The sequence below is a fragment of the Babylonia areolata genome, chromosome 10, assembly GCF_041734735.1.
Source record: "Babylonia areolata isolate BAREFJ2019XMU chromosome 10, ASM4173473v1, whole genome shotgun sequence".
NCBI lineage: Eukaryota > Metazoa > Mollusca > Gastropoda > Neogastropoda > Buccinidae > Babylonia > Babylonia areolata.
The window spans coordinates 34295120-34308218 of NC_134885.1; positions in this window are offsets into that span (position 1 = coordinate 34295120).

The window sequence follows — 13099 nt, forward strand, 5'->3', positions numbered from 1 at the left end:
GACTGTGATACAAGTATGTTTAGTTTAACGTCTTTTCACTGTTTGTTATTAGACGGATATAAGTGTGTGTGTGTGTGTGTACAAGTGTATATATATCTATATATGTATGTATGCATATGGGTGTATGTACTATATATGTATGTATATGTGTGGGTGTTTGTCTGTGGCTATGTATATACGTATTAATGCACTTGCATGTGCAACGCATATATACCCCCTCGACGCACTCCTCACATGCACACACAAACTCACTTTTTTTTTCCATCATAATTATTATTTATTTATGTATGTACGCTTTTTTTTTTTTTTTTCTCAAGGCCTGACTAAGCGCGTTGGGTTACGCTGCTGGTCAGGCATCTGCTTGGCAGATGTGGTGTAGCGTATATGGATTTGTCCGAACGCAGTGACGCCTCCTTGAGCTACTGATACTGATACTGATACATACAAACTCACGCATACACACACACACGCACTACACACACAGACTCAATACGCAACACCATTACTAGTTTTCTTTGTGAATCTTTAACGTAAAAAAATACAAGAAAAAGTACAAGAAAAAAAAGTACAGGCGTTAACAAGGTATACGGCTGGAACTGAATGTTAAATGGCATGACTACCAGAACAAAGATACTGCCAGCAGAATCTAAGGAAAAATACCATATTGTTTGTCTAAAACATTAAAACAGAAGGTTCATTTTTGGCATGTATACATCGCATAAATGCTACGCTCAGGGCAGGCTTAATAAAAAGGAAAACACGAAGGGCTGTCAATATCAAGCAAGAGCTGTCGTTTATCCTAAAACACTAAAAATAAAACGTTCAAAAATGGACAAAGCTGGAGAAAAAAAGGTTGGACAAGAAAACCGTGTTGCATGGAGTCTAACTGGATACGTTTTAAGTGGACCAGGAAATTTTATCACAAAAGATCATCAAAGTAAGTAACTGCAAACTGTTTTTCAGGGACAGATTGTAAAACGCCTTGAACTCACAAATGTGTGACTGTTTAAGGATATTGCTTACTTTTGTTTTTTGGGGTGTTTTTTTTATGTTTTTTTGCTTGTTGATTTTTTTTTTTTTTTTTTTTTTGAGGGGCGGGGGCGGGGGGGGGGGTTGTTTTTGTGTGTGTTTTGTGTGTGTTTTATTGGTGTGTGTGTATATGTGTGTGTATGTGTGTGTGTGTGTGTGTGTGTGTGTGTAGCCCTTCTCAGAAATAAACTGATCACAGTCACGCTATCAAGTTGAAAATAAAAGTGATCAGAATTACTTAAAACGCTTCACATAAATGACGGCAATGGGCACGTACGCCACAGGATTTGAAAAAAAATCTTGGATGAAAATTGAAATCCGTCAATGTTCACGAATTACGTGTTGTAAATCTGCACGAAAACAAAGAAAACAAAGTTGAATGCTGTGTACAGTTTTCACCGTTACACACTCAGACAGAGGGGCTGCCCGTTCACATCCAGAAGGAAGTCAGGACAGCAGCCAGCATCAGCATCAGAGAGGCCATGACGGCTGTGGCTCCGGCTGAAACAAACACAGGATGTTCTGGGAATGGGTTTTTACTGTGAATGCTGGAAACACTGGATGTTCTGGGAATGGGTTTTTACTGTGAAGGCTGGAAACACAGGAGGTTCTGACAGAACGGATTTTAGCATGTGGTGGTGTGTGTCCATCGAGATCGATGATGACCATCGTTGTCATCCAGCTGGGGGATCGGGGGAGGGTGGTGGTGGGGGGGGGGGATGCTCATGAATCTATCTGTGAATGTGCAGATGGCTGAATAGTCCAATCTGCGCACGAAATGTTCGCTGACAGTTGGGGCAAAGACAGGCATATCATTGTCAGGGAGCTTGTTTGCCCGTGACTTTCTGGCCTGCCTCTTCTGAACAGCTGCAGCAGTCCTGTTGGCCTCGCACAACTATGCGCCTTTGTGCGCATTTGTCACGGTCCACTGCAGATTCCTCCCAGGAGTCAGGGTTGATATCAAACGCTTTCAGAGAGACTTTCAGAGTATCTCTGAAGCGCTTCTTCTGACCTCCTTGTGCTTCAGTTTTCCTCGTGCTGATTTACTTAGTAAGGCCGAAGTTCCTGCTGGCAGTGGCTGTAAATAAAGGATGTTTTTGGGGAACAGTTTTTCACGGTACTGGCTGTAAACACGGGATGTTTTGGGGAACAGGTTTTTTACTGCTTAGTCTGTAAACACAGTATGTTTTGGTGATTTTTTTTGTTTGTTTGTTTTGTTTTTTGTTTGTTTTTTGTTTAGGCTGTAAACACATGATGTTTTGGCGAACGGGTTTTCATTGTGAAGGCTGTACACACACAAACACAGAATGCTTGGGGGAATCATTTTTACACTGTGAAGTCTGGATACACAGGGTGCTTTGGGGGAATGGGTTTTTACTGCGAAAGATGTCAGCACAGGATGTTCGGGGGAACGGATTGTTACAGTATAGTCTGTAAATCTAGGATGTGTTGGTGAATGGGTTTTTATTGTGTTGGCTATAAACACAGGATTTGTTGGGGAACGGGTTTTTTTTCGTGAAGGCTGATATAAACACATGATGTTCTGAGGAATGTGTGTTTCTTTTCACTGTGAAGGCTGCGAACACGGGATGCTTGGAGGGTAATGTGATTTTTCTGTGAAATATGTAATCTATGTTTTAGGAAAGAGGACTTACTGTGTAGACTGAACACAAGACGTCTTGTAAAATGGTGTTTCACAACGTATGCAAAAAATTTCAGAAATACAGGATATTTCAGCAAAGGGTTTCAATGTGCAGCACTTAAATAGGAAGGCTGAAACCTGAAACACGGGATGGTTTTCGGAATGGATTCTACTTTGTAGACTGTAAACACTGGATGTTTGGAGGGAATGGGCAATTCCTGAGTAAGTCTGTAGTGGCAGGATGGTTTTTTTTTTGGTTTTTTTCGGGGGGGGGGGGGGGGGGGGGTTATCGTGAAGGCTGTAAACACATTATGCTTTGAGGGAAAGGTTTTATTGTCTTCATTGTTTTAATGCATGTTCGGGTGGTTGTTTTTTGTTGGTGGTCTTTACAACGAGCCTGGAATTGCACAAGTTAATTTCCATGTGGATCAATAAAGTGTTTTTGGATTCAATTTTGAATTGAATTGATACGTTGCTCAAATTTGCGTATGCTGGGCATACAGATATGCATAAAATAAAGCATTTGATATATTCACTATCTCGCAAATTATTCCATTCCCCTCTACATACACACACGCTCGTGCATGCGCACACACACACACACGCGCGCGCGCGCGCGCAAGCACACACACACACACACACGCGCACGCACACACACACACGCACACACGCACGCACACACACACGCAACGCACACACACATGCATACATCACCTACACGCACACCCACACTCGTGATACATACAGCAGAATTTGTCCCCATCAACAGTGTAGTTTTCCATGCACTTGCATTTCTTGCTTTTTATGTCGCATCTAGCATGCGCCACACAGTCGCTGTCTACATTACAAGCTACATCCACTTTTTTACCTGTAACACAATGAAGCCAGATTAGAGCCGCGCGCGCTCGTGCGCGTGCGCGCGTTTGTATGTGTGTGTGTGTATGAATTGTCCAATTCGCTTATTCCCGATTCACCTACTCTTTGATCATACCGCCACTTTGGTTGGCCTTTTGAGAGGTTGACACTTGTCCTGTTTCGCCTTCCTGCCAGTTGCCTTTCCACTATTCAGCCCCATATCTCTCTCAAACACACACACACACACACACACACACACACACACACACACACTCACACGTATCTGTGGTGCTCACATAACAGTGGATCATATACTAACTTGCGATATGTTGAAGTCTCACATCCCTGAACCGAAATCATCTTCAGTGTCGACAATCTTCAGCAGTCCATTGCTCGTGTATGACCTTTTTCAACTCCTTGTCAAATAGTCCAGTTAGTTCGATGTTATAGCTGTTAGTTTTTCATTAGAACGATGTTATACAGTTATGCTTCTTTTTAGACAAAACTTAAATCAATCATTTTCTATATGTAACACACACACACGCTCGCGCACACACTTTCACTTACTCGCATGCGTACACAATTTTTTACCCCCGCACCCCCCCCCCCTCCCCCCTTCGATTTTTTCCTACCCTCGTCTAACACTACTTACTGTGAAAAAACGTTAAACTAAAGAACGATAGAAAGAATGAAACACATGCATGCACACATACATACACACGGATTAATATCAAAATATGCTTGTGGGCCAGTCCTGATACTCATTTTGAATGTCTTCTCTAAGTGGTGTTATCGATAATATATTCACTGTAACTGAAGTTTGGGTCAGCTTACCACAGCGCTGGTCTTCTTTGGAAGAATAGTCCGGGTTGCATGTGCACTCTCCGGGGGTGCCAGTGCAATTGGCGTGGAGTCCACACTCATGTCCAGTATCGCACGCCTGGCCAGGTGCTTTCCCTGTTGTGTAACACGTAGAAAATTGCCACTAACGCAACGTCGGGGGTTGTACAGTGTAAGAAAGAGAGACGAATGAGAGAGAGAGAGTTACTCACCAAGCCTCTATCCCAATACGAGCCAAGGGCGATAATAACACAGTCAGTGTCAACAGAACTAAAGTAGATATTTACTATGAAGCTATCTCTCTCAACTGAAAAAAAAATGCTTTGTGTGAATATAATGCCAGATTTTAACCAGTGCCACCACGCTTGGATGCCATCTGTACATTAAACTGGAATAAACTTGAATATGTAAGGTAAACTGGAATAAACCTGAATATGTAGGGTAAACCGGAATAAACCTGAATATGTGGGCGACCTTTTTCTTCAAAATAAATTCTACATGAAGATTGTTCGAAACGGGACATTTTGTGTCAAAATGCACTTCATCCTCAGCTAATTAATTACACAGTGGTCACAGCAGATCAGAACTATATGCATTTTTATAACGGTTCGTGTAAGTACTCATTTAAAAAAAAAATATCAAGTTTAAATTTTGACGAAATTAATCTTAGATGTCTATTCATATCAAACAAAATCACCATACCATAACCTCCGTATACACCGATTCACTTGACAGAATATGATCATCCCACCAACAATCAATTACCCGTTGTGAAGAGTTTGGTTCTCATTTTCTGGCAGTTGCTACTAATCCAGTGAACTCTCTTCCGGCCCTGTCATATAAGTTATTATCTTATCTAACGTTCAGTTGACACTTTCTATCTACACAGACTTCAGCTAACTGCATTCCTCGTCAAACCAATCCCCTTTGTGTTCATTCAGACCCAGTTTGAGGGCTTTTATCATACAGGTTGACTTCTACATGAGATAGAGCAAGAGGTAGAGAGAGAGAGCACGAACACAGGAGAAAAAAGAGGGAAACAGAGAGGGAATGACAATGTGAAAGACAAAAGTGGGATAAAAAGAAAAAAGTAGAACAGAGAACGATAATTTGAAAGACAAAGTTTTTAATTGACCATTCTGGGTTGTATCACATTTCAGACAACAGGGCTAGAAAGAGCAAACCATATATCTACTTGTGAACACATCTCATGTAACTTGCATGATCATTCAGACAAATGTATTTACATCTAGAGAGAGACAGACAGACAGACAGAGGTGTAGGGTGGGTGACAGAGAAACTTATATGCCTGGAACGAGAAAGGGAGGGAAGGAGTAGTAATGGAGCATCAACCAGCCAGAGACTTACTGCACGTCTTGTCATAGGCAGCTAAGTAGTTGTCTTTGCACTGGCAGTTGGTGTCACATTTGGCGTTTTCGACACATTCCGCTTCATCTGCACAGGTCTGGCCAACTTGCATCACTGCAACACGAACCATACTTGATACTCCCTTCCTGCACACACATTCACACTTGGCTGAGCCATACAAAACCCAAATCCATATCTTTCTGGACCCTAGAATTCCGAACTGCATTGGACAACTGACTGTACCTGAGAACCAAATGGCTTGATAAAGAAATCAAAAGTACTACTGAGCTTGTCAGAGCCCCTGCCCGTGGTGTGGCCATTGTCGCATTCTAGCAACTTCTAAGAGCCACAGGTAAGAGCTGGGTGCTGGTGGAGACCAATAAAGGAAGAACCAGTCCGAAAGTATGTGACAGTGGGAGGATGCTGGACTGAGGTGCAGCAGAAGTGGGATTTTTCGGTCCATGGCCAGTTCCTGTCCAGTGCTACAGACATACACTGCAGGTGTCTATATCTTTCTGGCCCTGGATGTATCACGAGAGAGAGAGAGACAGAGAGAGAGAGAGAGAGCAAATCCATCTATCCCTTATACCTGAATATCTATTATTTCGAAAAACAGTAATGTTGCCTTTGCTCATAATTATATATTTAGATACCTTTAACTGAAGTGATGGTGCAGCATGTCATAAATCAGTTAGCTGTGCTTTTAACCCAATGTCAGTTTCAGATAACAAATTCATATCGTCAACCAGAAAAAAGACGAATATTTCAAAAGCCTCACAAGGAAATTTGGCACTGTATCTTCCATTCTTCAATACTTGTAAAGCAAGTTCGTTTATGAAAGAAATATTAGACTACGTGATTGATAAACGGATTCTTATATAACGCTTTTCCCTGGTCAGAGCCCAAAGTGCTTTACAAATACGGAGCCATTTGGCTGTCTTCCTAGGAAGAGCTGACTGAGAATGCCTGTTGGCACACAAACACACACACAATTCAAAAACAGTTACTCCTGAAATACATCTGCTTATACAGAAAATAATATAGTTCACAATCATTAGCCATGGTCATCAATACTACATACAAAAAATTAAAGAACCTAAATTTTTTCCCTACTCTGTTCCATTCATACCCCTTACAACCATTATACAATGTTGAGAAATTACTGGTTAACTGTTTAAGAAGTACTGGTAACACACAAACATTTAAAATTTGGTTGATCTTCATGCACCAATGTTCTTTTTACTGGACAGCCCTTTTTCAATGAGAAATGTCGTGTTTCGTCAATGCAGATGAGCATTCCCATGTTGCACCCCAAATGCTTACGGCATGCTGTATCGTCTGATTTGGGCGAATAACCACAGCTGCACTTGCACGTCGCTTCACACTTTGCATTCTTGAGGCATTCATCTTTTCCTTCACAAGCAATGCCAACTGTTTTCACTGTCAAAAAGAGAAAACCCAGTTAACATCTGGCCTTTCAAACACATCTGCTAAAACCGGGTATCTTAAAAATCATACAGCCATATTCACTGATGCCATAGCCAACACTGAATGATAAACTGATGGTCACTCCTTCTCTTTCAAACTCAACCTTCCACTCAATACGCCATTATCATGTAATCTTGAATCAACACATAAATCAAAACAAATGTAGACACCAAATATATGGATGGAGACCTGTTTTGTAAATTCGTATCTCACGATAATTCTCTGCTTTCATCCATCCTTCCATCCATCCATCCACCTACCTACCTACCTGCCTAACTGCCAACCTTCCTGTGTATACAAACAAAATGAATAATTCAAATTTATGCTAAACAAGAGGCAAGGCCTTCAAGACTCACTTGAGATACACATTTTATCCGATAAAGGAATCACAAGAAGAAAAAAAGAAATGAGAAAAAATCATTAAAATGTGTTCTGTAGACTGCAGTAAACACATCAATGATGTAATTATGTGTCACTGCATATGTTCTGTCCAGAATTTGTATTTCTTTTCTTCTGATTGGAAACAAGAATAAAGAGGCCATGCCGTCATCTTACCAAACATAGTATACGTTCTGGAAACTGGGAAGCGGTAATATGGGGTTTTCGGATCCGGAACAAGCTTCAACGAAATAAACCGTTAATGATCTGGAAATACAACTTAATTCGGAAGACTTACAACCTATCATTGGTATGACTGATTTTTTCCTACAACGTTTGAACCAAATTTGGTATTGGCAGACATTGAGAAAATGGCAATGTTAAAGTTTACCTCTCTCTCTCTCTCTCTCTCTCACAGAAACTAAACACCGAGTTAAAACAGACTCACTTTGTTTACACAAGTGAGTCAAAAAAGAGCAAGACATATTTTCTTTAGTTTTTTCTTCAATCAATAAAACCAGACGAAATCTGATTAAATCAAATGATAACTGTCAGAAACAAACAAACAGACAGACTCACAGACAGACACACAGAGAGAAATAACTCTAGTAACATACGGTTCTACACTCTTTGACAGTAGACTGCCTGGCAATATAGATTTTTTCTTCAGATGAGAAAATATCGTGTTGTCACGCTTCTGCGGTGACACTGACAGACAAACGCGGCCGCTATAGCGAAAATTGTCGTCTGCTTAACACTGTCTGCTGTGGCAAATCGAACCAGAGTTAAGGCCCCTCTTGTTTACCCAGTTCAGGCTGATCCAAAGCTGTTTTGAGAGTAAATGCCTAATCCCTGCATAACTGGGAAGATGTGGCGCGAACACTCTGGCAGGATGATTTGATTATCTTTTTGTCAAGAGTTCAAGGACCTATTGTTGTCCTAAGTTGAGAGGTCTATGTTGGTCACCCCTGTTCTGAGCGAGGTTGGAGGGTTCGTTTGCTGGCTGAGCAACTGCAGGGCGTTGATTAGGCTTTTGATTTGCAGACTCCAGGGGACGTCTCACTTTAGGTGATTGTTTGAACCATGCCTAGGCTTGTTTGAGGCCAACAATTAGGCTTGTTTGAAGCTGCTTAGCTACCAGAGTGGTGTAACGGAAACATTAACTTTCAATTTGTAACTGCTAAATTGAGCAGACCTGTTTATTAGGAGCAGAGGAGAGAAGCCAAAGGAGATCAGTGTTATGTTTAATAACCGAAAGTTAGTGGTGCAAGACTGATGCAAGTATTGCAGTCAGTTCACTGAGTACCGATTTTACAAAAGGCAGTGTTGACTGCTGGGGGAAAATCTTGCTAAAGTGTGAAGTCAACACTGTGCATAATGTGGTAGACAATATGCTAAATGATGCTATACAATGATAGCTGATGAGCTATAAATAATGCTATCAGTTTCAGCTATTCATGGTTGGCTGAAAACTAAGTACATACTAGCCAGTTTTGGCTACATGCTTAACTATAATTCTCTGAGCCCTTGAATGGGCATATTATAAGTGGAGCCATCACTGTCAGGCAAAGGCTTCACCCCTACGTCCCTGTTGTGGCAGATTCCATTTTCCATCTTTCAGCCTGATTTCCATTTTCAGTTTCTTCTTAACTTCAACCTTTGAAGTTCCTTCGTCGTTTTCGTCATCAACGCCTTCCTCCTCTCTCCTACCTCTGTGTCGTCAGGACCTACAACTACCTCTACTGCACTTCAAGAGTGCCTGTCTCCATCTACACCTCCACCCTGCTCCAACTGCATGTCGCCGCAATGGCAAATCCACAATCTGCTTTCAGCTGCCAAGCTTAGTAGCATCACAGTGTGTGCTGTGAACTTTGGAGACAGTATGGAGGGCTGTGACGTGAAAAACTTTATTTAACTTTGTTTTATTCTTTTCTTGTGGGTGGTTTGGGCAATGTGTATGTTGTGTGCAAGAGAAAACACATTCTAAGATTTATATATTTTATTTTGTGTTGTGTGTAATTTGATTTCGGGTGCATTAAAATCATAAATAACCAATCTTTTACCAACTTCTATTACTTCGGAGAGTGCTTCTGGTGTGTAGACCAACTTTGTCGCCGGGTTCGGATTCACCATCTTGCGACACACGACATTTCAAACAAAGTACTTACGGCACTTTCTTTTGTCGTCTCTTGCCACAAAACCGGCAGTGCATTCACAATTCTTGTCAGCAGTACAGGTTGTATGTTCGATGCAGTCAGATGCTGCTGAGCAATTTCCATTGACATAGGCCACTGTGCATGAAAACATGACATGATTATAGCATGTCAATAAGAGAGACAGACAGACAGACAGAAAGAAAGACAGACAGACAAACAATTGATGAATTAATGAATCTTTAATGCATTTGGCCATATACATTCATATAGAGAGAGATAGTGGCAGACAGACAGAGAAAGACAGAAAGATAGAGACAGACAAACAGACAGACATACAGACATGCAGATACAGAGACAGAGAGAGAAGTAACACTGGTAACAAACAGATCTACAATCTTTCGGAATCAGAATCATAATAATTGTATTGTCTCAGTAACAGAAATTAACTGTTGTGAAGCCTGTGGTGCATACAGATAATTTGTATTTGTATTTTATATTTGTATTTGCATTTCTTTTTATCACGACAGATTTCTCTGTGTGAAAATCGGGCTGCTCTCCCCAGGGAGAGCGCGTCGCTATACTACAGCGCCACCCATTTTGTATTTTTTCATGCGCGCAGTTGTATTTGTTTTTCCTATCAAAGTGGATTTTTCAACAGAATTTTGCCAGGAACAACCCTTTTGTTGCCGTGGGTTCTTTTACGTGCGCTAAGTGCATGCTGCTCACGGGACCTCGGTTTATCGTCACATCCGAATGACTAGCGTCCAGACCACCACTCAAGGTCTAGTGGAGGGGGAGAAAATATCGGCGGCTGAGCCGTGATTCGAACCAGCGCGCTCAGATTCTCTCGCTTCCTATGCGGACGCGTTACCTGTAGGCCATCACTCCACACAAAATGACATGCAAGATACATAACAAAATCACGCTGAACAGTCACAGCAAATCAAGTCGGATAATAATATCACCATTCCACTATTTTGATCACACACACACACACACACACACACACACACACACACACACACACACACAGGTGCGCACGTGCACATGCGCCTGCTTGCACACACACATGCACCTTATATATATATATATATATATATATATATATATATATTTACACACACACAATGTATTGGACTATCAGACCAATATGGTGCCAATATATAAGTCAATGTAAAACAAGCTGTACAACACACAACCAGATTTTAAGCAAAAATGGCATAGAACCATGAATTACAGGTATAGAAACATCACTCAAGTCACAGAAATATCGTTTACATCAGAAAAAAGTACTGGTTGCTGTCATTTGAGATTAGTTTTGCTTTCTGTGTGACTCGCTGGTTGGTTGGTCATTTTGTCTCACCCCTCCGACCTTGCTGCAGACATTCACGGACATTGAGGCGTCTGAGTTTTGTAAACAATATATTCTGGGCTGACAGTTCCGTGTGAATAAGATGAGTATCAGCAGTAAACATTAACTTATCAATAACTGTCCTTAAGTATCTAAACTCGTTTGCCTGTTCGACATTCACAACATAAACAAAAAGGTCTGACACAGTGAACAGATAATTCCTAAAATCTATAACATTTCCTAAGTCTTCTGCACATTGAGGTCTATACAGATTTCCTTGCATCAGGATGTGAAAGTGAAGATTGTAAAAATCTTATATTGATAGGTCTTGCAGTGCAGAACCATCAGAATCATTTATCATTGGCTTGGTATCAGTGCCCACATAGTAAAAAATAAGACAGTATAAGTCAGGTCAGGGGCATAGCCTTGCTACTGGTACCATGTAACCCAGTACTACCTGCCGCATGTGAAGTCTCCCAACGACGGACCAGGCGGAGAAGGAATCCTTTCCCAACGGCGTGAAGGCGGAAGAGGATGACCAAAGGGCAGGGGGAGCTCTCATCCTTGCCTGTAAGTCTTCTTCGGAGACGGAACTCCGAAGAAAAAACCTGCACTTGCCAAGGCCGTTCTACACGTGGCAGTATCTGCACCTGTGGGACTCTGAGCGTCGGTAGGCGAGAGAGTGGGGAAGGGACTGCACAACTCCTCTTCACTAAAATGTCATCTGTGCTGGTCAGGCAACCAGGCTAATGTCGGAACGACGAGCTAGCCCTTCAACTCCCAGCTTTCCTAAGCCCTGCGGCGATAGAGAAGTGGTAACGGGGACAGGCAGAGGATGTTGCTGGCAGTTCCTAGTCACGATTCTGCATGCAGGTGGCTGTGGGGTGATGGTCGTCCGCCGTAGACCGAGGCAGATGCGGCGCCCGTATCCTCCCACAGCGTCAGAGCAGCCCTTTTTTGGGACAGCACTGCTCTCCCCACACGGGGAAGGGGAGATAAAAGGATCCCTAAACAAAGCCTGCCTCACCTAGTACCTAATAGGAAACCGCACCTACCTGGACATCCAACACTAGTGGAAAACAACAGAAGAAAAGAACCAGGAGTCGTGCCCTGACTCTGGGTGCCTAGAATGTTCGCACCCTTTTGGACAGAGACGACAGACCAGAAAGGCGCACAGCGCTCACTGCTAGAATGCTTGAATTCCAGCTGGAGGAAGTTGGAGGGGGCTACACCTTCTACTGCATTGGGAAGCCAGATGGCACCCCAAGAACCTCAGGCGTGGGCTTTGAACCTCAGGCGTGGGCTTTGCCATATAAACCAAACTTCCACGACAGCTTGACAGCCTTCCACGTGGGATAAACGATAGGCTGATGAACCTGCATCTGAAGCTGTCCGATGATCACTACTCCACAGTCATCAGCTGCTATGTCCCGACAATGACCAACCCTGATGACATCAAAGCAGCTTTCTACGAGGAGCTCTGCCGCACCATTTCAGCGGTAGACAGAAAGGACAGGCTGATATTCTTCATCTTCTGCGTTCACTCGTATGTACACGAGTGGGCTTTTACGTGTATGACCGTTTTTACCCCGCCATGTAGGCAGCCATACGCCGTTTTCGGGGGTGTGCATGCTGGGTATGTTCTTGTTTCCATAACCCACCGAATGCTGACATGGATTACAGGATCTTTAACGTGCATATTTGATCTTCTGCTTGCATATACACACGAAGGGGGTTCAGGCACTAGCACGTCTGCACATATGTTGACCTGGGAGATCGTAAAAATCTCCACCCTTTACCCACCAGGCGCCGTCACCGTAATTCGAACCCGGGACCCTCAGATTGACAGTCCAACGCTTTAACCACTCGGCTATTGCGCCCGTCGACAGGCTGATCATCCTTGGGGATTTCAATGCCCGCGTCGGCATGGACTTCTCCTCGTGGCCAAAAGTCCTAGGACAGCACGGCACTGGCAAGCGCAACTCCAACGGA